The 25,104-nt window shown below is 38.7% G+C and overlaps 1 long non-coding RNA gene across 1 annotated transcript in view; it reads right to left on the bottom strand.

The window, feature by feature from the left end:
• Positions 1–606: 606 nt before the first annotated feature.
• The window catches only part of LOC140210863 (uncharacterized), a 28,355-nt gene continuing 3,857 nt past the window's right edge, over positions 607–25,104 (bottom strand). The window contains exons 2-3 of the long non-coding RNA XR_011889314.1: positions 12,716–12,841; positions 607–1,435 (exon numbers count right to left, since the gene is read on the bottom strand). This is a non-coding gene — a long non-coding RNA (uncharacterized lncRNA). The remainder of the gene's footprint in view (positions 1,436–12,715; positions 12,842–25,104) is intronic.

Here is a 25,104-nt window from a genome sequence, read left to right on the forward strand (position 1 = left end):
TATCAGTAATTTGATATAAAATCGCTGAAAATATCTTCAAAAGTGTCACTGAATCATTTACTGCTTTGAGTTCTGTGGGGGCTTGATCTGCTAAATTGTCCTGGATATAAAATAGATAATACAAACCACAACATTGCATTTTCACCTACTCAATAATTTTTTTTCATCCCATTGATTTTGTGGCAAACATCAAGTTACACATTCTCAGCAGGCCAGGCAGCATCTCTAGGAAGAGGTACAGTCGATGTTTCAGGCCGAGAAACGGCCTGAGACGTGGACTGTACCTCTTCCTAGAGATGCTGCCTGGCCTACTGTGTTCACCGGCAACTTTGATGTGTGTTGCTTGAATTTCCAGCATCTGCAGAATTCCTGTTGTTTAAGTTACACATTCTTTTTGTTTTATTTTCATTACCTCAATCACAATTGCAATTTCAATGGTAGTTGCTAATCATGAAGATGAGATCTTTCCCATGTTTAGTTCCATAATGTTGTGTTATCAACCCTCCACTATGAATCCAAAACAAGTTATGCTTTTGAATTACACCTGATCCTTTATTTGATAAACAAAGGGAAAATTTCTAATCATTGAAACAGAAATATCGACATTTATAACAGCAAACTCTGTTTACAGATGTTTAAATTGTACCAAGCAAGTGTGTAACATTGTAATATACTGTGATCTAAATACAAACAATAAGCTTGAATAAGAAGCGAAAGGAAGCTGATGGGTGATCTAATGACACTTAGTAAGGCATTAGTCAAAATCTTTTTTCCAGACTCAGCGTATCAAAGCAAAGTGGCCATAGGTTTAATAGGGCATAGGAGAGAAGGACATTTTACAGGGATGTAATTGGCAAGCTTGTTTTAAATTCATCGAGTGATTGATGTCCGGAATACATTGGCATAGGTGGTAGTGGAATCCAATACAATGACTATATTATGAGGTATTTAGACAGAACTTTAAAAAGGCAAAGTATGGGAGCAACACACATCAAAGTTGCTGGTGAACGCAGCAGGCCAGGCAGCATCTCTAGGAAGAAGTACAGTCGACGTTTCAGGCAGAGACCCTTCGTCAGGACTAACTACAAAGTATAGGATATGGTTCTGATGTGGTCAAATGGAATTAGTGTATGTATTCAAAACATTGGCTTGAATGTGATTGGCCAAAGAGCCTGTTTGTGTGCCATTTGCCTCAATGACTCTAATATCATACTTGTGAATGTGATAAAAATGGACAATCTGGATTTCTGGTATATTTGCTATTGGTAAGTAGAATAGTGTATGCAAATCTGATTAACAAGGATGCTTTCTCATAAAATACTTATCAGATTTGGGCTGGTTATAAACATTTGTATTGCCTTTCTGCAGTTCTCCTACAGACTAGATTTGACAGACAAGGGCAGGTGTTGTGCTTTCGTTTCCCAGAGAATGGTACCTAGGAAACAAAATAAGGAATGAGTAAGTACAGATAGTTAAATCACAGTCATTATATGCAATTAATAATTACTCAGTCATTAATAATCTATTTAGAAAGATAGTCTTATGGAGTCATATATTGAGTATTTTCAGCTAAATTTAAACTAAGCAATGCTTTCCTTAAACTAAGAATGAGTTGATTAGAGAAATCTTAAATTGTTGGGATTTTCATTCTATTTTGAGAACTTCGTATTTATCAAGGTGTGGATTTTTTGTTATAGAAAATAAAGCATCTTGCACGTACAGGATAGTGAATAAAATCATGTTATAATACCTTATTTCTTGCTTCCAAATCAGCATCCAAACACTGCAAGATCAGCTAAAGCCTTCTGGGCATATGGTAAGGTAAAACTGACTTCTGTTAAAGCTTTCCTCTAAGATTCTACAGGCACTTGGCAACGAGCAGAAAGAATGAATATTCAACTAAAACAAATCCTGTTTTGTGTGTTTTATGTTCACATTCTTCAAAATTGTTCTGGATTAAATTCAGAGATGTATTGCTGATTCTTGCAAAGTAAGTTCAAATTGAAATTTCTTTTGCCCTTTGTTTCAACACATTTATTTCTGTTTACTTCTGTCACTCATTCATATATCTGTAGGTTTGTTGATGGATTAATTAATGTTCCTGATTAGGAACAACAGTTGAAACCAGGGTCAGTACTCAGAACATCAACAATGCTTTATTTTTCAAGAGGAGAGGGAAAAATCTTGGAAAACTGAGGACACTTGCCAGTGGTCCACAAGTGGAAGAATCAAGCTTGAGTCTCAAGAGCAAAAGACTGCAACATGATCAGAAAACATATTTCAAGACTTTCCTGACTACAGGAGAGTGGAAGGCCAATGTGCAATATTTATATATGTTAACAATGCTATGTATGAACTTTTCACATTCCAGTGGACAAGCTTTTGCACCATTCTAATGAACGTCAACTTCTGACTTAAAATGCATAATCCATATTAACTTAATTTCACATTTAGTCTTCTATATGACTGTATTTATATTTTTATAATCAAGATTTAAGATAATTGGTATAAACTGAAAAAGTTGTTTTAGTATTGTTGATTATCAAATCACTAAATTGTCCGCAAATCTACTTATTTCATGCAGTCATAGTTAATCAGGTAAAAATAGCATCTTTACCATCAGTAACTATAGAAGTCACTGATTATGTTTAAAGGTGTGAACTGGAAGCTCATATCTTCCTGTGGATGTGATATAGTCAGGAAGTGAGAAAAAATTCTCAAAATTTAGTCAGGAAGTGAGAAAAAAATTACTCAAAGTTCTTACTGAAAGAACTTATGTAACATTTCAGCAATACCAATGCATGGATGCAAACTTCTGCTCTAAATTGCATTGGATATGATATTGGAGATGGTGTAATACATGTGCAGATAATGCCAACTATAAGTATGTAGGACAGATAAAGTATGAAAACAAACAGCATGTAACACCAATATGACACTCGTGTTAATATTTTGGAATTCAATGTTCCAGCAAGCGGCATCCCACAACTTGCATTGCAATCAGCAGTGGAATTAACCACTACTTCACTATTCTCTACATCCTGCACTCTTCCCCCACAAAGATTTGTACAGAATTGGCTCTCACTGCACATTCAAAAGATGGATTTCAAATGGTTTGCAAAGTCCTCTGCCAGGCTGTTGTTTGATATCTTAATGCTACTTGACAATGCAAACAGTCATTCTGGCTAGATCCACACACTGAGCATTTAATTGTACGTACTGATCAGACTTTGTCTGTAGGTTTCCTCACCAAGGTTCTAATATCTTCTTTAGTAAGACCTATGTAATCTGGTGAGCTAACACTTGTACAATCCTACCCCATAGTCAGGCTGCTAGCCATTCAACCCAACATCTCATCATGTGTAGACTCAACCTCTAATCTCTCTACCAAGCTATAAGTGTTACTATCTCAGCTTCTGGCTGCAAATTGTAATTCAAGGAATTGTGCATCTTCACGACTGCAGTCTCCTTTCTTTTCCTACATTGCAGGTTTGGCTCTAGTTCTTGAGGATCAGAAAGAACAGAACACAAATGGAAGTTTCCGATGAAGGGTGGAGGGTAAAGTAAGATGCACATATTTCCATTAACTGCACTTTTTGAGCAGAACAGACTATGTTATGAGGAAGAAGTCAGATCCAAGATGAATGTATATAATGTCATCTTCGATAGTTTTCAATTTTCTTGCTGGCTGCACATGATTGTGATTCACTCCTAGCAATGTTAGGGGCATCTCCTTCATGGGTTAAGTTTATGGAGGCAAGCCCGTTCCCTACAGGGACTCCCTGCTGTCTCAAGTGTTGTGCCACCTGTTCATGCGAGTGAGAGGCTGTTTCCGAATGATAGATACACAATATAAATGCAAATTGTTGTTCCTGATTATAAAAAAAAGATCCTTCATGAGTACTTTGGCAATGATTATTAAAATAACTAGTTGTTTGTTCAGGCCAAAAGGTGTGTTGTGAATGTTAGACATGAGTCCTGAGTAATGGTAGATGGTTAGCGAGGGCATGAATAGTTGAGTGGTAAGCACGTAGTGAGATATAGCTTGTTAAGACACAGTACATAGACTAACATTGACCAGTGTAGCTTGTAAATACTGGCATGTATGCCCTCTTTCAAATACTATCTTATTCTTCACTGTTTTCCATGTCCATTTCATTTCCTGTATATTGCTTGGATCTACACCAGCCAAAGAACGGCTTCAACAGATTCAGTCTAACTTTAAGCACCATAGGCCAGCTTTAGCTACTTTCATAAGTATAATATCTGAACCTACGCCTGCATTCAGCTAGTTATTGCTGAGTGCATGCAGAAATTATTATAATAAATGAGTCACGTAAAGTTGAGGTGTTGCTGAATTATGATTAATGTACCCAGGACATTTGGATTGCCATCCCTACAATATTATATGGAGAGAGAGTGGTGGAGTACTATCCTACTGGGTCATTTTATGTCAGGTAATAAATTACTAGGAGGTGGTGTTAATTTGATTTGATGAATTAGTATTTATTTAGCTACTTTTGTTGAATGAATTAAATGATTTAAAGCTTGAACCCATAGCTACAATAAGTTGATATTTTATCAGCTGAAGAATCTCAATGGAAAATTGATTCTGCCCCAAAGGTAATGTGTTTCATTACTGAGCAAGAGCTTTCATCTACATTTCCAAAAAAGCTCTTTTAAGTTACACAGTGAAGGTACAACCACAAGCTGAAACTATTTGATAACAGCTCATTTTAGTTGAGATGCTTAAAATTCTTCAGCTTGATTTATTATCTGTATAATTCATACAAGTTCATCTTTAAAGATATTCCTGGAGATATGCAATTTAGGGCACCCAGTCTGAAAAAAGAAAGGAAGTTCTTTATTGCCTTGGTTGGTACTGGATTCAAAACTGGTTCATGAAATAAATAAGAACAGGATGATAGAATTTGGCATTCCACATGAAAGAGCTTGAGATGGGCTCATCAAGATAACTTTCATAAAGTCCTGTTCTGCTTTGAAGTTCATCCTCAATGGGTGCAAGGTCAAGATAATCACCATTTGAGCTGTTGTATTTTTGATTGGAGTTTGGGTGCGAAATTTTATTTTAACAGAAATTTTTACACCAAAATGCACCATGTTTCATTTTTTCAATCCTCCATAATTCTGTATAATGAATATTACATAATTCATTGAATATTTTTACAAGGGTTGGGAAAGTGAAGATTTTACATTTGATTTGGACTAACAGTTGACAAAGCTTAGCTTCCAAAAAAAAACATGACAGATATCTGTGAGATAAAAATCTTCAGCTGTTTTTTAATAGATAGGGGTCCAGAAACAGACTAATCTCAGGATCAACCAAGTCTTCCAGCCTTTGACAAAATATAGTCACCAGCAGCTGACCACTCTAATTTAATTTAAATTTTAGTCCCACCAAATTTACCCTAATGTTCTTTTGACGTGCCATGTCTGAACCTACACAAACTGCTAACTCCCACGGAAACGCTTCACTGCCGTGGAAAGTAAAGTGTTCTCAAAAGATTGCTGTCATGATCAGCAGCTGCATAGAAATCAGATGAGTAACATTTTAGGAAAAGTAGTCAAGGGAGCTGACAATTGGATTATAATTGTCACCATTCTGTTACTCAATTCTACCTTGCATTGTGCTGAAGCACGCCTTTGCAGGAAATACTTATGAAAGTCAGCTTGCTCATGCCAGCCAACCAAATCTAGTCATGCAAAGCCAGGGAGTGATATGAGCCATTTAACAGAGAACACTTTCACCATTCTCCAACTGATTTTATGGGATGGAACTTTCATAGAGACACATTTCCTATGTGAGATAAACAAATAAAACAGCATTTAAGTAACTATAACAGAGTAAAGTAAAACCTTAATTAAACTTATGCGATAAATAATACATAAATTGGTAAACCATCCACCAACTTGAATTGTCGATTTAATAGATTTTCACAAACATTTGTTTGGAATGATGAAAATAATCCTACATTTATTCTGGAGCTGTTACAATTATTTGAGGTTGCCTCCCACACAACGACTGCATGATTCACTTAAGATGGTGTGAATTACAAGCAGCTTTGAGCAGTTTTCCACGCATAATTCACTCCAAACTCTATAGTCAAATTAATGATTACACTTGTTGGCCAGAAAGAACTACAATCAGTGAACTGAAATGGGGCGGTGGGGGGGGGGGGGGGGGCAGCCATTTTGTGGACTATTATTACAATCACCATTTTGTGAACGGTTTGATGAAATGATTCTAGCACTGGGGTAACTCAATCAGAACAATTGAACATGGACCCAAGGAGTTTCTGCTAATGATCTGCTAAACCTGAGAACTTTGTGTAAAATGGTAGGTTTGCAGAAGTAACTTCATCATTTGGACCAAGTGTCTGGAAGACACAGTGTGTCTGGTTTGAACCAATCAGAGTTGAACAGAGCAAAAGAAGTCACCTAAGGCACAAAGTTGAAGGCAAAGGCCATAAAACAATACATTCTTCTTGTCCTGGGCTACGTCTGATGGGAATCTGACACAACTCAGTCAGATGACCTTGGAACTATAAAATTGAAACATCATAGAATGACTTGATAAGGAAAAGAAAAAAAATGGAAGACTTTAGAGCTCAGACAGATACAACTCTCTGGAGACCAACCATTGTGGATGTGGAGATAATATCGGGACCATGAGGAATACCTGGCCGGCATAGACTTATTTTTGGGTATGAACTTTTCTAATCTTTTTATGTTCACGAAGAGTCAGAGAAGACTAGTAGGTGTGCATGGTTATTCAGTTGTGTAAGTTCACGTGCTTGTGACCCGAGCCAATAAAGGTACTGGTCAGTAAACACAGATTCTCTCTGAGCCTAACTGATCATTATTACTAAGGGGTAATCCTTGTGATATAGTCCACGATGATTATCAATTTTATATTTTTCTCTTCAATTATTTTCTCTCCTTCTTGGAACATAGAACATAGAATAGTACAGCACAGTACAGGCCCTCCGACCCACAATGTTGTGCCGACCCTCAAACCCTGCCTCCCATATAAACCCCCCACGTTAAATTCCTCCATATACCTGTCTAGTAGTCTCTTAAATTTCACCAGTGTATCTGCCTCCACCACTGACTCAGGCAGTGCATTTCATGTACCAACCACTCTCTGAGTAAAAAACCTTCCTCTAATATCCCCCTTGAACTTCCCACCCCTTACCTTAAAGCCATGTCCTCTTGTATTGAGCAGTGGTGCCCTGGGGAAGAGGCACTGGCTATCCACTCTATCTATTCCTCTTAATATCTTGTATACCTCTATCATGTCTCCTCTCATCCTCCTTCTCTCCAGAGAGTAAAGCCCTAGCTCCCTTAATCTCTGATCATAATCCATACTCTCTAAACCAGGCAGCATCCTGGTAAATCTCCTCTGTACCTTTTCCAGTGCTTCCACATCCTTCCTATAGTGAGGTGACCAGAACTGGACACAGTACTCCAAGTGTGGCCTAACCAGAGTTTTATAGAGCTGCATCATTACCTCGCGACTCTTAAACTCTATCCCTCGATTCATGAAAGCTAACACCCCACAAGTTTTCGTAACTATCCTATCTACCTGTGAGGCAACTTTCAGGGATCTGTGGACATGTACCCCCAGATCCCTCTGCTCCTCCACACTACCAAGTATCCTGCCATTTACTTTGTACTCTGCCTTGGAGTTTGGCCTTGCAAAGTGTACCACCTCACACTTTTCCGGGTTGAACTCCATCTGCCACTTCTCAGCCCACTTCTGCATCCTATCAATGTCTCTCTGCAATCTTCGACAATCCTCTACACTATCTACAACACCACCGACCTTTTTGTCGTCTACAAACTTGCCAACCCACCCTTCTACCCCCACATCCAGGTCGTTAATAAAAATCACGAAAAGTAGAGGTTCCAGAACTGATCTTTGTGGGACACCGCTAGTCACAACCCTCCAATCCGAATGTACTCCCTCCACCACGACCCCCTGCCTTCTGCAGGCAAGCCAATTCTGAATCCACCCGGCCAAACTTCCCTGGATCCCATGCCTTCTGACTTTCTGAATAAGCCTACCGTGTGGAACCTTGTCAAATGCCTTACTAAAATCCATGAAGATCACATCCACTGCACTACCCTCATCTGTATGCCTGATCACCTCCTCAAAGAACTCTATCAGGCTTGTTAGACACGAGCTGCCCTTCACAAAGCCACGCTGACTGTCCCTGATCAGACCATGATTCTCTAAATGCCCATATGTCCTATCTCTAAGAATCTTTTCTAATTGCTTCCCACCACAGATGTAAGGCTCACTGGTCTATAATTACCCAGACTATCCCTACTACCTTTTTTGTACAAGGGGACAACATTCGCCTCCCTCCAATCCTCCGGTACCATTCCTGTAGACAATGAGGACATAAAGATCCTAGCCAGAGGCTCAGCAATCTCTTCCCTCGCCTCATGGAGCAGCCTGGGGAATATTTTGTCAGGCCCCAGGGACTTACCCGTCCTAATTGTATTTTAACAACTTCAACACCTCCTCTCCCTTAATATTAACATGCTCCAGAACATCAACCTCACTCATATGGTCCTCACCATCATCAAGTTCCCTCTCATTAGTGAATACCAAAGAGAAGTATTCATTGAGGACCTCGCTCACTTCCACAACCTCCAGGCACATCTTCCCACCTTTATCTCTAATCGGTTCTACCTTCACTCCTGTCATCCTTTTGTTCTTCACATAACTGAAGAATGCCTTGGGATTTTCCTTTACCCTACTCGCCAAGGCCTTCTCATGCTCCCTTCTTGCTCTTCTCAGCCCCTTCTTAAGCTCCTTTCTTGCTACCCTATATTCCTCAACAGACCCATCTGATCCTTGCTTCCTAAACCTCATGTATGTTGCCTTCTTCCACCTGACTAGATTTTCCACCTCACTTGTCACCCATGGTTCCTTCACCCTACCATTCTTTATCTTCCTCACCAGGACAAATTTATCCCTAACATCCTGCAAGAGATCCCTAAACATCGACTACATGTCTATAGTACATTTCCCTGCAAAAACATCATCCCAATTCACACCTGCAAGTTCTAGCCTTATAGCCTCATAATTTGCCCTTCCCCAATTAAAAATTTTCCTGTCCTCTCTGATTCTATCCTTTTCTATGATAATGCTAAAGGCTAGGGAGTGGTGGTCACTGTCCCCCAGATGCTCACCCACTGAGAGATCTGTGACCTGACCCGGTTCGTTACCTAATACTAGATCTAGTATGGCATTCCCCGTAGTCGGCCTGTCAACATACTATGACAGGAATCCATCCTGGACACACTTAACAAACTCTGCCCCGTCCAAACCCTTGGAACTAATTAGGTGCCAATCAATATTAGGGAAGTTAAAGTCACCCTTGATAACAGCCCTGTTATTTTTGCACCTTTCCAAAATCTGCCTCCCAATCTGCTCCTTGGTATCTCTGCTGCTACCAGGGGACCTATAGAATACTCCCAATAGAGTAACTGCTCCCTTCCTGTTCCTGACTTCCACCCATACTGACTCAAAAGAGGACCCTGCTACATTACCCACCCTTTCTGTAGCTGTTATAGTATCCCTGGCCAGTAATGCCACTCCTCGTCCCCTTTTTCCCCCTTCTCTATCCCTTTTAAAGCACTGAAATCCAGGAATATTGAGAATCCATTCCTGCCCCGGTGCCAGCCAAGTCTCTGTAATGGCCACTACATCATAATTCCATGTATGTATCCAAGCTCTCAGTTCATCACCTTCTTGCCTTTCTTCTACTCCTTTGAGTTCCCACTCCTGTTTTAACTGGGTCTAAATATACAATAATAGTTTTTGAGCTAGTAGCCGAATAAATTTTTATTATTGTGTAGATCATGTAGTTACATGTACCTAGAATGTGATTCATTGAAAACCTCAACCCAGATTTGGCAATGATCTGTCAGCGAAATTAAAATTGAATCCTGGAATTCTGAGCATTTTATATTTTTCTGTTGATTTTCTACAATTCTATAGTTGATTCAGGTCTACCCCAAAGACTCTGTTGTTTTCAATTTCCTTCCCAAAAAAAAAACCAAGGTAGCTTCCTAAAACTAAATCTAAGGTTTTTATATACTAATCCAGCTATAAAATTTCCCTGTAAATTCTTTTCCTTACAGAGATCTAAATAAATTTGTATTAGTATACAAAATAATATTTACTGCCCAGTAAGCTACCTGGCCCAAAATAATTTTTACGGCTGTATATTGTAATTCTTGAACATGAATCGCTGAAAGTATTGAAAAAGTTAAAACCCCATAAGTTCATTATTTTCAGTTTACATCAAATTCTACATTCTAAATACTATATGGAGTGATAAATTCTGTTAATTTACAATGTGGTTTTTGCTTCCTGGTTTTCTGTCAAGGAAAGTTCTTATTTGGCTGGCTGCCTAGCCAGCTTCATGACATCACAGATTCTGGATGCCAAGGATCCTTTTGAATTGAATTCTGCAGGATCAGGGTTTGAAGAAACAGACATTTTTTCTAAAGACACTGTTAGGTACTTGTGAAGAGGTTTCTTTATGATCGGTAATGAACATTCATTTGCCACTGGAAGTGAACTTTGAACTTGTATCAGCAATTGAGGACAATCATAAGATGGTTCTAAGTGAAACAACTTAGTGAGTAAACCTGGCTAATTACTGACACTTCAGATCTTTTATTGCCTATGAAGTAAGGGTTTTAGATATACCAATCTAGGAATTGTCAGATTTAGAAACGTGTGGGATATCATGCTTTGGTGCTTTTGCAGCTTTTCCTCTATGAAACTTGAGTGCACGATTTCACATTCTGAAATCTGCTGAGCCTTTATTTCCTCACTGGCATACATTAAATAATTGTCAATACCACTTTTTTTGTGTGTGAGGAAGTGTTAACAAAAGGGCTCCAGCGTGTGAAGGGGAGATGATAGCTAATTTGCAACACTGCTGAAAGTCATCGAGAGGCATCGCAGGTGTCTTGGTCTGAACAAATGGCTGCAAAACATCTGTACTGAGAATGGACATGCTTCCAGATTCACTGATTCTATCCTGACAACCCTAGTAAGAGACAGTTGCCAGGATGTTGCTTCCAGTGTGCAGTCAGGCCTCCTCGTGCTAAGGAGACAAAGCATAAGTGTTATTGTCGGTACATAAAGCACTTCAGTTCCCACTGTGCAAAGCAGGTGGTTCACCCATAACTGGAAGTGACACTGGTGAACAACACACAGGCGCTTTTGGTGGGCTGGAGGGTTCTGAGTAAAATATGGTCGTTCTGAAACGATTCTGTAAATCTGTTACATGTTTGAGATATGCAAGTGAACAGAAGCGAGGGGTTAGCTTCTACCAATACTTAGCTGAGCTTCACACACTGAGTAAGTCCTGTGAATTTGGAGATTTGACAGGCTCACTAGTCAGATGCAAAATAGTTTGTAGAATCCCAGATAATGGGCTTGAAGAACGCCTGCTCCGTGAAAAAGATTTAATGCTGGAAAAGGCTGTGGATGTGCATTCTCTGCTGCCCTGCCCCACACATAAGCACAAGCTAAAGAGCCGCACAGGGCAGAAACAACAGTCAAAGCAGAGAGACAAAGCACAAGGTGATTCCCAAAGCAAATACATAGCAAAGAGGTAGATGCAGAAAATGTGGAGGTAAGCACATTCCAACAATATGTCCTGCTTATGAAAAGTCCTTCAATATTTGTGGGAAGAGTAATCATTTTGCAAAGTGCTGCAAAGGTGGGGCCTGTTGAGGAAATGGAGGAAGTCTTTGTGGATTCTCTACAGACTGCCGGTGCTGGTAAATCAAAATAGATTGTTCCAGTGACTGAGTGAGACAGAAATTCCATTCAAGCTTGACCCAGAGTCCAGGGAAATCTGTTCTGTGTGGATGACTATAAGACTCCCAAACTAAAGAGCAAGATGTACCCAGTAAAGTTAAAAGTGACAGGCTATACTGGAGAGAACATTTCAGTAAAAAGGGGCTATATAGTGACCTTCAAGCACATGGGACACCACCTAAAGGCACAGCTACTGACTGTAGATAAAAGACTACACCCAATATTGGGTCTGAGTGCACGTGAAGAAACATGTTCTTGGCGGGCTAGAGGGTCTCTAGTGAAATGTGTTTGAGCTGAAGCCATTCTGTAAATCCTTAAATAAAATAGCTCTAGTGTTTTTACTCACACAAGTTTGTCTTTGTTAAAGAACAAACGTAACAACAACCAATGAAGTGGTTGAAAAACAGACATTGATAGTAGAGTAACACACCATAGATCTGGACCAAGCCAATTTTATTTTAAATAGTCAAGAATAACACAAATGTTAGAGGATTTCTGGAAATGTACAAGTTAAAAGCGTCCAGAACATTTGCTTATTGCTAGTACAAGCATATGATGTTAGCTTTCAGAAGGGATGAAATGTCATTTCATAGGTTTTTAAAATCAGTTCATAAATTGTGTATCAACTACTTTTCAAATAGAGGCAATATGCACATAATGTAATGATGAAGGTTGCTGAGTTTGTCATCAAAATGTCAGTTATAATTGATACCTGTACCCAGCTGGAAGCCTGAGGAGAGTTTATTCATGATGTAATGAAAGTTTTCAACATACTCTAGCATTAGTTCTTTAAATTGTTGAAGTCTTATTTGGTTTCATATGCATAAATGTACTAACTCTGTGACTCAGTGGATGGCACTGATCCCCATGATTTCCCAATGGCGTGCACGTCCATAGATTTGAAAGCCACAAACTGACAGCACAACACGAGTTTCCTGTGCATTGTCGATCTACCTCACAAGTCTGCGAATACATAAAACAATAGTACAGAGATTAAAGTAGTTTCTGTTTTCGAGCATGAACATCTGTGAGATTATACAATGATGAATTAATAGGGTCACAAGTAAGTGGAATCTGGAATCTGGAGTAATAAAGAAAAATTTGCTGGAGGAACTCAATGACGGAGAAGCATCTATGGTAGGACTGGGTAAGGGGGTGAGAAATTGCCGATGTTTCAGGTTGAGAACCTGCTTCAGAACTGTTCAGTGACTCCTTTCCCCCCACCAGAGACGGCTTGACTTCTCCCGTTCCTCCAGCAGGAACCAGTGTTCCTCCAGTGCTAAAGAGTTCATGTGCAAACCGGTTTTTCTCGATTACACTAATGATACATGAAATATTTAAATTTTGGAACTCTGAATACTATTTTCAGGAGGCTGATACAAACCATCATAGCAGCAACTTTACCCCCTATTTGCAAGCAATTCTTTCATCAAATGAAGGGGTAGCTGCGGGGCGTGGATCAGGCCCTTGTGCCCTGGGTCGCCTGTTACAGCTGCCAGAGGATGAGATGCTGGAGCTAGCTGTGTGCTGCTGGGTTGGTGTTGCCCTCCAATGTTCGTTCCATGGGAGACAAGCTGGGTTGCATTCATCCATAGTTGCACTAGTGCAAGATGGGGACTGCTCCATGTTCTTGCTCCAGGACAACAACCATGCACCATCAATGTGCAGGCCATGACACGAATGGGCCATACTTATTAAAATATATTTTTTAACTGTATGTTTTTCTGCTATCAGAATTATATGTGCTACTTGTTTAGTGTGGGACTGCTGGTATTATGCTTTGCAGCTTGGCCCCAGAGGATTGCTATTTCATTTGGCTGTTTTTGTATGTGTGGTTGAATGACAATTTAACTTGAACTTAAAACATAACATAGGACAGCAAGGATATTTTAAACTCTTGAATGTTAACTCATACTTTCCCATTCCAAACTCAGACATTACAACATTTATACACCACTCAAAAGACGCACGTGCATTGAATTAGACTGACATTAAATCCGAAGATTTAGATAACATCATCTGCTTTCAGGCTCACCCCATTTTTCAAAACTATCACCCATACGATCAGCATCCTACACACCACCTACGAGAATCCATGACACTCGCTCCTTTTCTTTAAACAGTAACTGCAATGAGACTTTAGACTATTTAAACATAACATTTGTACTGTAAGGTTGCATGAACTGTGTCTCTCTACAGTTTTTCTTCTATTTTTCCTTCTGCAGTAATCCCATTCATCTCTCTTGCCACCATTTCCATTCAATTTTCTTTCCTTGACACCAAGTAAGAAGATACTGGAAAACTTTCCGGTGCCTTAGCTACTTCTCAGTAATGTCACTTTCGTACCAAGTGCTAATCATTGATTCCTTTTGAATCCTTGAATACTTTCAAAATTTGTGTCTATTGTGGTTTTTTTCATGTTCCTCCATAGCACCAAGTGACATGTATCAGAGTCTTAAATGATTTCTTTCATGGCTATTGTATTACCCCAGTTCATTTTCCTTGACCTCATTACAGTCTTTGCTATCCTCATTTTGCTCTCCATCAATATCACCAATAATTGATGATAGGAATGTCCTTGCTTAGCTCCGGTTCAACTCAGGCAGGATACTTTGAGCAATGAACACTCATTTCACTTTAATCATCTCACTCCTAACATCTCCTCAGTCCTCCATTCTTTTCCTTTAAGAACTCTCCATTCTTGGCTCCAGTGTTTTAGCCTTATTATTAACATATACCTGTATGCATTCAGCTGCCTAATTCTAAGCTCTGTCATCTAGCCCACTCACAATCCCCAGTTCTTTAAAATAAAACTTACATTTAGACAGTAATTTAAATCCTTTTCAGGACATCCCAAAGTGCTTCACAGTTAAAGTTGTTACTTTGAGTTGCAGTCACTGTAACCATGTGGGAAAACACCTTTAAATGGATAACCTTTAATGTATTTGTATCATGTCAACATCCTTTATGGCATTATATATATATATATATATGTAATTCATTAGGAGTTTATGTTACATCAAAGCTATAAATAAATCTACATTGGTATATTGGGTGTTATGGGATGGTTTTCATTTTAAAAGAGTGTTGCTATAAACGGATTCAACAATACGTTAACTTTTGCCAGTCATCAGAATAGCTAGTTGCTGTGTTTAATCAAGCACGTCAACTCTTATGCTTCAATGTACAAGCAGTTGTTGGGTTGCCAAACAACTACAAATAAATTCCCACTGTAAGTAAAAACATGTCAATTTCTTCTTCTTGTGATTTTTACCCCATTATAGTTAGTATATGCTTGCTACTAGATACTCAGTTTTGGTTAGTTAACAATGTTTGGTTTATTTCCATTTAACTACCAGTATTGGATAACAATGTGCATTGAAAGATAGTACACAGTGGTCTCCACAGAGTTGTAACTTTCTATAGGCAATTTAGTCTCATCAGCTCTGATTTTTCCCCTTCACTTTCCTTTTCTTGTTATTACTCTGCACACAGCTTCAATGACTGCCAAAGGGCTATCAAACTATGCTGCTTAGAACTTATGTACATATTGCAATGCATTACCCAGTTTAACTAATCACTGGAAAGGTTATGGACAAGCAGTAAAAAGCAGAGTGTAAGATTTTCAATACTTCCACAAATGTCTGCTTTGCAAACAAAGTGTCATTGGTCATCAATCCTTGAACTAACGAGGTTTAGTTTAAGGTTATGAGCTTCTATTCTGAAGGATCCACCAAACATTGAATCAGAAAATATGTCTAATATGTTCAATTTCTGGTTTCTTAATGAAATTAAAAATCTTGTTGAATCCCAGCAGTACCCTACTCGGGGAAAGGCCATCTTAGATTTGGTGTTCTGTAATAACCCAGATCTGATTAGGAAGCTTAATATAAAGGAACCCTTAGGAGGTCGTAATCATAATCTGATTGAATTCATACTGCAATTGCAGATGGAGAAGCCTAACTCACATGTAACAGTATCGCAATGGAATAAAGGGAATTACAGAGGCATGAGAGAGGAGCTTGCCCAGATGCATTGGAAGAGGATACTGGTGGGGATGACTGCAGAGCAGAGATGGCTGAAGTTTCTGGGAATAGTTTACAAGGCGCAGGATAGCTATGTCCCACAGAAGAAGTTGTTCTCAAATGACAAGGGTAGGCAACTGTGGTTGACAAAGGAAGTTAAGGACTGCATAAAAGCCAATGAAAAGGCATACAAGGTAGCAAAAGTGAGTTGGAAGTTGGATGATTGGGAAGCTTTTAAAATCCAATGAAAACCAACTGAAAAAGCTATAAGAAGGGAAAAGATGAATTAGGAGGGCAAACTGGCCAATAATATAAAGCAGGATTCTAAAGGTTTTTCAGTTACAGTATATAAAGAGTAAAAGGGAGGTGAGAGTTGAGATTGGACCACTGGAAAATTATGCTTGAGATATAGTAATGGGGGACAAGAAAATGGCAGATTAATGGGTACTTTGCATCTGTCTTCACTGTGGAAGACACCAGCAGTGTGTCAGAGGTCCAGGCGTGCCAGGGAGCAGGAGTGAGTGCTATTGCTATTACAAAGGTGCTAGGCAAACTCAAAAGTCTCAAGGTGGTTAAGTCACTTGGAGCAGATGGACTACATCCCAGACTCCTGAGAGGTTGCTGAAGAGATAACAGATGCATTGGTCATCAACTTTTAGGAATCACTTGATTCTGGCATGGTCCCGGAGGAATGAAAGATTGCAAATATCACTCCACTCTTTAAGAAGGGAGAAAGGCAAAAGAAAGGAAATTATAGGCCAGTTAGCCCAAACTCAGTGGTTGGGAAAATGTTAGAGTCTATTATGAAGGATGAGGTTTCGAGGTACTTGGAGACCAATGATAAAATAAGAAAATGTCAGCAGGGTGTCTGTAAAGGGAAAACTTGCCTGACAAATCTGTTAGAGTTCTTTGAGGAAGTTACAAGCAGGGTGGGCAAAGGAGAGTTAGTGGATGTCATTTACTTGGATTTTCAGAAGGCATTTGATTGGGTGCCACACATGAGGCTGCTTAAGAAGATAAAATCCTATGGTGTTACAGGAAATATACTGGCATGGATAGAGGAATGGCTGACAGGCAGGAGAGAGCAAGTGGGAATAAAGGGGACCTTCTCTGATTGGCTGCCAGCAACTAGTGGTGTTCCTCAGAGTCAGTATTGGGACAGTTACTTTTCACATTGTTTGTCAATGATTTGGGTAATGGAACTGATGGCTTTGTGGTAAAGTTTGCAGATGATATGAAGATGAGTGGAGGGGTAGGTAGTGCTGAGGAAGCATTGCAATTGCAGCAGGGCTTCAACAAATTGGAAGAATGGGCAAGACAGTGGCAGATGGAATACAGTGTTGGGGAACGTATGATAATGAATTTTGGTTGAAGGAACAACAGTGCAGACTATTATCTAAATGGGGAGAAGGTTCAAACATCAGAGGTGCAAAGGAACTTAGGAGTCTTCACGCAAGGTTCCCATAAGGTTAATTTACATGTTGAGTCTGTGGTAAAGGAGGCAAATGCAATGTTGGCAGTTATTTCAAGTAGAATAGAATATAAAAGCAAAGAGATAATGCTGAGCCTTTATACAACACTAGTCAGGCTGCACCTGGTGTATTGTCAAAAGTTTTGGATCCCATATCTCAGAACAGATGTGTTGTCATTGGAGACAGTCCAGAGGAGGTTCACGAGGATGATTCCAGGAATGAAGGGGTTAACAGATGAGGAGCATTTGGCAGTTTTGGGCCTGTACTTACTGGAATTTAGAAGAATGCATGGGGATATTATTGAAACGTACTGAATGTTAAAAGGACTAGATGGGGTGGATGTGGAGAGGATATTTCCTATGGTGGGGGTATCCAGAACTAGAGGGCAAAGCCTCAAAATTGAGGGGCAACCTTTTAGAACAGAGGTAAAGAGGGATTTTTTTTTTTTAGCCAGAGAGGCCAAGTCCATGGGTATATTTAATGTGGAAGTTGATCATTTCCTGATTGGTCAGGGCATCAAAGGATATGGCAAGAAAGCAAGTGTATGGGGTTGAGTGGGATCCAGGATCAGCCATGATGGAATGGTGGAGCAGACTCGATGGGCTGAATGGCCTAATTCTGCTCCTGTGTCAATTGGTCTCGTAATAAGTGCTAAATTATCAACCAGAAGATCAATTCAAAGTTTTATACATGGCTGTTCTCTAATTCTTCCTTCAAATCCAGGCAGTGTTTTAAATCAAAGGTTCAAACACTGTGATGATATTATACACTTTGCTGAACTCTGAAGGCTAATTGAAAATGATTGCCTCGCTGTTCTTTGCTAAAAAATATTGGCCCATATGTTGCAGTATGATTTTTCTTTTTTACCTGAACTCCAGAATTTCATCTCATCTTTCAGTAACCTCTTAGCTGGTGAAAGCAATGATAACATTTTCCTGTGCAGTTTAACTTCTCCATAGTAGTAGATTATTCTTCTCTAAATTGAGAAATTTTCTTGTATCACTCCTATTTCATACTGTGCTTGCTGCAGTAATTTTCCTCACTTAAATTTGAATTTATTGGAAGCTATACGTGCAGCTCAAAATATATTTGAATTTCAGAAAAAGTATTTTTGTTTTCCTTAGGAACCAGATTTTTATAGTTCTCAAATATTTAGATTATGAAGACACACAGTCCTCTTTTATTGTCATTTAGTAATACATGCATTAAGAAATGATACAATATTTCATTGTTTCTTGACCTGGTCTTGCCAAAGTCACTGCAAAAATCTTTGAGTTTGTAGTGTATCAACCAAGGCTTTAACATTTTATCTACTGCAATTAGTTAGCAGACATTTCCACACTTCTATTCCTTAAACAGCAATCCCCTTTCCTGAATTGCCTTCCAGTGCAACCACAGAAGATGTGAATATGTTTTCTTTTCCATCTCTTCACTTTCCATTAGCCAAATATTGGGTAACCTTTTACAGCATATCTCTGTTAAATTCATTAACATGATTCCAAGTTTTCAGGGGTCTATCTCTTTAAGTCAGAATCAGTTTTATTATACTTTATACTTTATACTTCATTGTCGTCAAACAATTGATACTAGAACGTACAATCATCACAGCGATATTTGATTCTGCACTTCCTGCTCCCTGGATTACAAATATTAAATATTAAAAATAACTGTCTTATTATGTGAAATCTGTTGTTTTGCAGCAACACAATGCAAATACATAAAAAATAAATAATGAAACTAAAAGCAGGGTAGTGTTCATGGGCCGTTCAGAATTCTGACGATGGAGGGGAAGAAGCTGTTTCTGAATTGTTCGAGGCTCCTGTATCACTTGAGGATGTATTCGATGGTAAGGAGGTTTATGCCACTGATGGTGCTGGCCAAGTGTACAGTGACTGCAGCCTCTGGTGATCTTGTGCATTGGAGGCTCCATGTTTGCATTTCATGTTCCTATTTGACCTCTTTTGGTTCCAGTGAAACTCAATGCAAGTGTGACATATAGAACCGATCTTCTCATCAGGCACATTACAGCCTGCCAGTCTCAACAATGAGTGGAATAATTTCAGATAATCAGCATTCCCTCATCTTTCTTCTATATTTCCGGTAGTTGTTCCAAAATACCAATCATCATTCTGTATTTTCACCTCTTCTATGATTTGCCAACTTGCACAATGGCTCTTTTGAGAATGACATTCAATTCCTCTTCTTTTTCATCTTGCCACAGACCTTGCCTTTTGTCTTTTACCTCCTGCTTGAATGTCCAGTTTTCTTTAACTGATCCAAGACAATGGGTCATTGACGTGAAACATTAACTCTGTTTGTCTCCCACAGATGCTTCCGGATCTGCTGGACATTTTCAACATTTCATTTTCAAACTTCCAACATGTACAAAATTTTATATTTGTATACTGGAGTAAACTTCTGATTAGTTTCTGAAGAACATCCAGCTTTCCTCCACCCTGGATTTTCCTTGTGGGAAATTTTCTCACCCTCATTTACAACTGCTGATTCCTTAATCCCAGATTGCAAAATTATTACTTAAATCACAATTGAGTCATCAATATATAAAGAATTGTATGATTCTAGAGAGGAAGAACCATATCTACAAGAAAATTGTTTTTATTTTCTAATCATCTGCTAGAGCCACATTGATTTAAACTAAAAGTTTGCTAATTGCTCTTATTTGAAAAGATCAGAAAGTCATAGTTTACAGGCTATGGATAACGTAGATAAGGTTAGTATTTTTTACTATCGGTAACTGTGCTTGAGAAACAGCCTTCTGATCTGCCACAGTTCTGGTGAAGATATTCCTAGTCACTGCTGGGTAAAGACTTTTGGGATTTAGACCCAGTGATGATAAAGAAAGAGTGATAAATTTCCAAATTAGGGTGACAAACGATTTGGAAAGGAACATTTAAGTAGCAGTGTTCCTACTTGCCTGCTGATTTTACCCTCCTTGGTGGTAGAATTTGAGGTCCTGTGTAGAAGCCTTAGCACGTATCCTCAATATATTTTATTACTAGTTCATCCCATACCCATGGCACTAACGGTCGAGGGATTGATTATTGGTGGTGTCTGGAGTGGGGGGAGGAAATAGAATGGCAACAAGCTAAGCTACTTTTGATGATGTCTTGCCTGTTCCATGTTTTTGGAGCAGCTCTCATCCAGGCAGGAGGAAAGCTCACATTCCTGAGTTGTGACCTGCAAATGTTGAAAAGGTTTTGGTGAGTCGGGAAGTGAATTAATTACCTTAGGTGACTTAGCCTCTGGGGCCTACCCTCATTGCCACAGTATTTATTTGGATAGTTCAGTTAAAGCTGTCTTCAGTGGTGACCCCTAGTATGTGGGGATCTCCTGGACTGTATTGCCACTAAATATCATGTTTAGGTTGTTAGGTACTTGCTGGAGAGGTTCACTGCCTCGTACTTACATGGCCTGAAAGTTACTTTGCTTATGACTCCATGTCTTAATTTTGCCTGGCATTGACTATTTTATCAATGGAGGAGCTGTGAACATGATTGAACTTGGTACAAGCATCAATGAATACCATCACTGGAAGAAAAAGTCATTGATGAAAAAACTGACGGGCTGGGCTTAGGTTACTGCTCTGTAGTGCTCCTCAGCCATGTCTTGAAACTTGGTGGGGGATGCTCAACTTCTGAAGAAGAATATTGCCATTTTCCAGGCAAATTTAGGAATAAGAAAGGGACCATCAGTTTGGTGGTGTTATATAAAAACCTTCCTAATACACAGAATCACAAACATGAAAAATATGTAGATGTTGGAGCTCCAAAGCAACACGCTCTAACTGTTGGAGGAACTCAGCAGGTCAGGCAGCATCTATGGAAAAGAGTAAACAGCTGACATTTTGGGCAAAGGAGTTGGTGGTAGAGTTGGATATATTTCCAACAGTAATAAGGCTTTTGGATAGTTACTTAGGAGAGCCACAGAGGGATATAGGCCTATGCAGGTAGGTAGATTAGTATAAAGAGGCAACATGTTCAGCATGGATGAAGTGGGGCAAAAGGGCCATTTTCAATGCTGTAGGATTCTATGAGTTTATGATATTTCTGTGTAGCCCCTTAGTATTTTCCCCTTTGATTCTTCCAGTCAGTTTTGCCAGGGATCTTTGATTTCACACTGCTGTTCTGATGATAAGGCCAATCCATTTTATAGCATGGAATTCAGCTCATTGGCTATGTTTTTGTCAATATTATGTTTAAGCTTGGAACCAAGTGTTTCTTGCGAAACCCAAACTTGAATGTTGGTAACCAAATTATTAGAGAGCAAAAGCCACTGAATTATACTATTGGCATCACCTTCCATCACGTTTGACAGCAGAGTACTGGGTGGAATTAGCTGTATTAGATATCTCTGCTTATTGTGAGTAGGACACATGAGCAAAGTTGTGTTCTAACTAGGCTGGATGTTCATTATGAACCACAAACGTTCAGCACCACAACTGTGGTGTTCTCTGGTCCTGAACCTTCAAGAGTATCCAATGGCCTTAACTACTATCATGTGGAATAAACTTAATTGGCTGAGTACTGGCTTAGGTGATGTTGGCGGCTTCAGAGCGAAGACTGAGATGGATCACTGGCTTGTCATTTCTGGTTGAAGATGGTTGTAAATGCTTTTCATTTTAGCACTCACATATAGGATTCCATCAGTATTAAAGTTGAGCATTTGCTTGGAACTTTACCTTCTCCTTCTGTTAACTGCTTAACTTCTCATCACAATTCATAACAAGATGTTAAAGGAATGCAGATCTTTGTTTTTCTTATCCATATTTATTGTATCCCAATTCTGTTATTGGGATGCATATGGTATAATGTTGCAGTTTTACTTGCTTTGATTTGTTTGATGCACCTGGAGCTGTCCTTGACATAATAGGTTTGCTTTCTTCACTTGACAATAATTGGAGAATTAGAGATATGTTGGACCTTTAAGTTACAGGGTGTGGTGAAATACAATTCCATTGATGCTGAGTATCCATAATGTTCCAAACGTGGCTCCAAGTCCTTCAGAATCTATTTCATTTAGTATAATGGCAATGTCATTCAAAATGATAGTGGGTATTCTCAATGTGTGGAATGAACATTGTCTTTCTAAGGCAGTATGGTAATTTGAGAGTCAGCGTAGTAGAATGCTTCCCTATAGTAATGATAGATTCATCCAACAGCATTAAGCCTGAGATTATTTTCATCAAATCCTCTGGAAGTCCAGTTTAAGAACACTAATGGTAAATTTTCATCTCCCATTAGCACTTACTTGACAGAGCGAAATAAAGCTAGGATTGACCGGGATGTATATTTTCAAGTAATATTGTATATATTTTCCCAGTCTAATTCTGATAGATACATGATATAGAATGTGTTTCCATAATTATGTATCCTTTTTTCATGTGGCTTTCTCAGCAATTGTAACTTCTCAATTCTTTAAACTAACTGTTCACCACATGTTGATAGCTCAATGTAGATTTTTAACCCAATATTATAACTTGGAGTTTCAACTGTAACAAACAAACTTTTGGAGAAAGATTTAAACCTTCCTAAATAATTTCAATAGATTGTAAAATAATATTCTCAGTTCTGATTGTGTGAAAATCAATTAAATTATTAAATGACCATGAAAAGATAATATAATATAATTATTTTACTATAAAAATGAAATCATTTATGGAGATTCATTTCCTAACTTCATCACTCTTGAATTATGCAAAATTGAATTTATCCAAAATATGATATATAAGGTAATTTAGAGTAATACAGCACAGAAACAGGCCCTTCAGCTCAACTGCTCCATGCTAACTACACTATCTTCCAGTTGCTTGTGTTCTGGCCCATAGCAATCCCTCCTTGCACATATCCAAATGCTTCTTGAATGTTGCAATTGTACCTGTTTTGAAAATTTCCTCTGGAAGCTCATTCTGTGTAAAGAAGTTACTTCTCAGATCCATTTAAAATTTCTCCCCTTTGATCCTGGATCTGTGCCTGCTAGTTCTGGACTCCCTAACCCTAGAGATAAGAATTATTCATACCTTTCATGATTTTATGAACTTTATTGAGGTCACTCCTTATTCTCCTATGCTCCAGTGATTAAAGATCCAGCATGGATAATCTCTCCTTATAACTCAGGCATTTAGTCCAGAAAGCATCCTCACAAATCTCTTTTGCACCCTCGCCAACTTGATAATGTTTTCCTAAAGCAGGCTGACTAAAAACTGAGCGCAACACTTCAAGTGTGGCCTCACCAATGACATGTATAGCTGCAACATAATGCCCCTACTCCTTAACATATTGCCTTGACTGATGAAGGGCAGTATACTAAATGGCTTCTTCAACACCCTATTTATCTGTGTGGCCACTTTCAACAAACTGTGCACTTGAACTCTCAGAATGCCCTGTCCACAACATGTATCAATGCCCTGTCATTCACTGTTAGGTCCTGCCCTGGGTTGACTGTCCAGTTGTTGAATCAAGGAATAGAGTAAGGCTTCAGATATTGTTCTCCTTTTGATTGCCAAAGTTGTCATCTGTGCTTTTTGTTACCCCAAGCTTGGCTATTTCCGGATACATCTCTCACTTTCAAGCCTTCCATAAACCCAGGAACACTCAAAAAACTGCTGACCACATCTCAGCTCATTCATTTTTTTCCATCCTGTGAGGACTAACTCAAGCAGCTCACAGTAGAGCAAATAACTAATTAAAAAAATCTTGCCCCCTTTCTAAGTTCTCCTATGGAATTATCTATTCTTTACCTACAATGTAACTTCCGAAATGCTTCAAATTTGGTCTTTTGAAGATGCATGAATAAGTTGCTTCCTATTTGGTAGCCAAGTCTTTAACTATCTAGTCCTAGACTTCCCACTGTAAACCTTCCCACAGCTTCTTCCTACTTTAAAGTACTCCTTGAAAACTATGTGGTACTGTGGCTTGGTATTAAATTTTATGAAGTAACACTCTGGAAATCTGTCATAGGACATCTTATTAGATAAAAAATATGAATTTGAGATTTTTTTTAGTTATTTTTAAGCTTTGTTTTTGTATCAACTTTAAGAACACTAAATATTTCTCTTTTCCATGTTGTGAGAAAAGTATTAGTCATGATGTCTTCATTATAATGAACAGCAATGTGTGTACTTAATGACTAATAGAACAGCTAAATAATGAAGAATTTGCAGATTGCATCTTAGAAATTATCATTTATAGATTACATGTTTCTGAAGAGGCAGGAAAGAATAATCAGCAAAGCAGAACATGCCAAAATGATTTAAAAATAAATGAAACAGATCAAAAGATTAATTGTCATGGGGTACTGGAAGTGCAGAACCAATTATGCATACTGCTACTGTATTTGCTAACAAAACCACAATACAAAAGGAATTACTTTTTGACAAGCATTTTGCTAGTTGAGGACATAGAACAATACAGCTTACATCTTCCTTTTGAATCTCAAATTGATTTTTCCGAAAACAATGAAGGAAAATACCGGACTGAATTTTAAGGCAATTATAAACCACACACAATCACTGTTCACATACTTGTCAAAAGTCTGTGTTTACCTTTTTTTTTAAAGATCATCTAGCAAGATCTGTGCAGAAGTTGTCCTATTACTCAATAGAGAGTCCCTTCTGTATACAAGTCAAGTGTCAGGCCAGTTAACACCCAACTAACAAAAAATGCTTAAAAATGACTTGATAAGCAGCTAAGCCCCCTTCGCTGACTTTTTA

Source organism: Mobula birostris, chromosome 16 (genome assembly GCF_030028105.1).
Source record: "Mobula birostris isolate sMobBir1 chromosome 16, sMobBir1.hap1, whole genome shotgun sequence".
Taxonomy (NCBI): domain Eukaryota; kingdom Metazoa; phylum Chordata; class Chondrichthyes; order Myliobatiformes; family Myliobatidae; genus Mobula; species Mobula birostris.